We start from the raw sequence: 4,061 nt of genomic DNA, 5'->3' as shown, positions 1-4,061 counted from the left end.
AAACCAGGAACAAAAGCAGAAATATAACATAAAGCACAGACAGGTAGGAGTGGGGAGACAATATTAGTTAAGGAACATGACTTGTTAGAGGAGATATATAATGGGAATTTGAGACTTGAAATTCAGAAGGGTAAGGCTTGGACTTGTTTGGTGAGAAGGTTGGGAGGAAACGAACAAGCTATTTAGAGTGGGCTGGACAGGTAAGACAACAGTGCAAAGGGCTGCAGCGTAGGAAAGCCTGAGCCCAGTGAAGAGCACACTTTTCATGCAGCTCAGGGTAAAATTTACTTTCTGGGCTGCATGCACACGTTGCTGGCTCATATCAAATTTTTCATCCACCAGTATCCCTAGGTCCTTCCCTGCAGGGCTGCTCTCAATCTGTTCACCACCCAGCCTGTACTGAAAATGATGATTGCTCCAATCCAGGTGTGTGACCTTGCACGTGGCCTGGTTGAACTTCATGAGGTTCACACTGGACCACTTTTCAAGCCTGTGAAGGTATCTCTTCCCTCAAGTGTGCGTCAGTTGGATGAGCAGTGATGCCTTGTGACATAAAAGAGAGGTTCTTCCACTTCAGACTATCAGAACTCATTAGAGACAGACCTAAAGCAGACTTAGTTTAAAGAGCCTACTTGCCATTGTCAGGACTGGGATTTAAAGATGCTCCATAAACATAACAAGCAATAACTTGCATCTACACTGAAGAGATAAAATTTTTCTATACATATATAAACTGTGCCTATGTACCAACCAGTAAGCACCTTTGTCAGGCTCAAACAGCCTATGTAAAAATGCTGAATGTTAGAAGAGAAGCAAAAGGATTACTGGGAAATAAAAGAAAGATAATTGACTAAACATATCCCCGAAGCCTGTACCATAAGCATCACCGTTTTATTGGATAAGTAAAATACCAGACCTTGTTCATTTGAGCCACCTGATGAACTAGCTGCAATTATAGCTGATAATCACTGCCTTTAAAATGAATGGGTTTGATACAGATTCCCTCCTGCAGCCAATTGTTACAGAGATTGAAACTGTTGAGCAGCTAGTCACATTTTCTGATTCTGAGGAACTTATTTGCAACTTTGGCCCAGACATGAGCAAAACCAGGCAAAGAGTTGCTTTAATTTATGCCACTGTCAGACTCTCTCATGGTCTCTCTACCACTGGAGTTCCTCTCTGCCACAACCTTTCATGCTCTGACTAGGGATTTCCCATGCAAAAATATACATATGTGCAATGCACAGATGGTTTGCATATGCGCAGTAGGCTTGACATAGCTGATTTACTGTGTATGCACAGACCATCTGTGCAGCACATGTGCAGCAGGTCTGATGTGTAGTGGACACATTGGACTTACTGTGCATGTGCTACACAGTTAATCTGCACACACACAGTAGCCACAGCTCTGACTGAGTTGCCAGACATCCAGATGGCCAGAGTCTTTAAATCCCTTCCAGAGAAAAAAATGAAGATGGAATAAGGATGTTTGGTTTTGTTTGGGGTTTTTCTGGTGTATAACATAGTTTATCCTTTATTCTCAAATGTGGGAACATATTAAAGTGGATACACCACCTCATCACATTTTAGTCTAAAAAAGAATTTCCCCCAGACAGAGAGCAATTCCCTCTGGCCATGTATGTCCAAAAAAAAACATAGAAAACAAAACAGAGCTGTGATATAGATTCTTCTCTGTAAACTTTTATAGAACAAGTAAATCCATAACAAGTGAAATACACAGGCTTCTCTTAGAAAGGATTGGCAGCCACTTCAGATTTTCTGACTATAAAAAGCTTTTCAATCTGGAAATATTTAAATTATTCAGGTTAATGCTCAGAAGACTCAGCAACCCAGATCAATCACAAGTCACAGTCTTAGGAAGAGAGTTACTTATCTTGGGCTTTGCCTTTTGGCCTGTTGAGATTCAGTGTCTAAGAGTGTACATGCTGCTTGCTTTCCCATCATTAAGACTGTGAGCTAATAACACTGTCATGAATGTAAATAGCTCTTCCCTAAAACTGAGATACAAACTTAAACATGAAAATAACTTCTTAGACCCACCAGTATTCTCAGTAACTGCTAAGCGCACCGGCAGTTCCAATGTATGGAGAATTTACCTATATTTACTTACTGGGGAGAAGTCTGAAAACACTCTGCATCTATGGCTGGCATCCAGCTTTTTTTGCATGACCTAAGAATGCACACAGGAGTCTGCTCAATTTCTTCTGCACTCTGAGGAAAAGCCTCTCTTGCCTTTATTTGCACACTCAGGCTGCCAAACTCCCAAAAGTGGCAGCACAAAGGTGTTCCTAAACATTACCTTCAGCAGAAGATTCTGATTAAAAACACCAGGCCCAAATCACTCTCTCCAGGAAAAAATATAAATTAAGGGACCACTGAAAAATAAGATATGAAACATAAATCTGAGGCATTCAAACATGCATTCATATTATGTGACCCAAAAGTACAAGAACATATGGCTTTTAGATTAACAAAAAAATTACATTGTTTTTTCTCTCATTGCATGTTTCTGCCTTGCAGACATCATCGATTTCTGCTTGCTGTGTTTTCAAGAGTAAAACATACTAGGTGCCTTACCTGTAGGCACCAGGTTGTTCTGGGAGGTGCACCAAGGCCTTCTCTACTCCATTCTGAACCAGTCCCATCCACACACACCTTTCTTGCCTCCTCTGAGCCCCTTAAGTTTGTCAGCCTGTCTCCAGGACCCCAAAGAAGACATAATGCCTGAATGAGGCCTGATGAGTGCTGAGCAGAGGGGATCACCCTTGAACCTTCTGGCAATAAGAGAAAATAGGAGAAGACCTGTCAGAGCAAGCTTCTGTGTGGCACTGGGCCTGGCAATGCCGCAGTCCTAGGCTCCTCTTCTTTCTGTAGGTTTTGTAGCCACCAACATGGATGGAGCCTGGAAGGACACCTGGAGCTCATGCTGCCACACCATGGCAGAGTTCACCACCCTGAGATTCATGTACACAATCCCTGGGATGACAGGTAAACCAGGAATAATGGAGAATGGGGTGGAGGGGGGCAGGGAACATCTGGGGGGGGTCACAGCACGTCTGCTGCTTCCACTTAACAAATTGTGTAAGTTTAACCTTATTCCTGTTGCAAGGGGCCAAACATCCCATCACAGACAGCTGCTCTCCAGGTACTCAGTACTACATTCATCCCTGCAACACCGTAAATGGGAAGTACTCAGCTCCAGCACCGTGCATCTGTGGATGTCCCAAGATGAAGACCAAGGTCATCCTGAGTACCGTTTCTCCAGCCCTTCTTCCAGGCAAGACAAGCACACCTTACTCACGGGGGCAAAAAACCTGTCCACAACAAAAGCTGTCCACTGCTGCCTCAACACTGCTCCCACAGAGCCCAGCATCACTGACCTCATCTGTGAATGCAGGTAGGACGACATTTCTCTTGTAGATTAGAAAAACAAGTTCTAAAATTTTCCTGCACCACAAAGGATTGAACATCCAGTCTGTTAACCAAAGCTTCATTTGCCTTTGTCCCTCCCTTGCAACAGGAAATTTTAACAAATCTTTTCCTATTCTAACTTTGTGTTCTCCTGCAATCTTTCCAACTCACCTAGATCTTCATGTAGTTTTAGTTAAAACACTTCCCATTATCCTCAGGTGTTTCAGAAAGAAGAGAAGGGCAGCTGAAGCGCTGACAAGGAAGATGCCTGCTCGTGGTTCCACTGTGAGGAGCCATTGCAACCAAGGTCTCCACAGCTCCTCAGCTGGAAAGCAGGAACGCAAAACAAGGTGAAAAACCTCGTGAATGGAGATAACGACACGTGAAACTGATTCGGCTGGAGGAAATTAGTGTAATTCACTGCTATTTATTCAGATAGAGCGACAATTAAACCCCGCTACCACCCGCCCGTTGTTCCCCTCTCCCGGTCGGAGCTGCCGTGCTCAGGAGCTCCTGGGCCCGCTCTCCCCGAGCCCCGCCGCCACAGCTCCTCGAGGACCCGTGTCCAGCTCGGCACCGCCGGACAGCAGCTACCAGGGGACGGCGGTCCGCGCACCCCGCGGCGGGGC

This window comes from Corvus brachyrhynchos, unplaced genomic scaffold (genome assembly GCF_000691975.1).
Source record: "Corvus brachyrhynchos isolate BGI_N302 unplaced genomic scaffold, ASM69197v1 scaffold115, whole genome shotgun sequence".
Lineage (NCBI taxonomy): Eukaryota > Metazoa > Chordata > Aves > Passeriformes > Corvidae > Corvus > Corvus brachyrhynchos.
Note: the sequence above shows the minus strand (reverse complement) of the source record.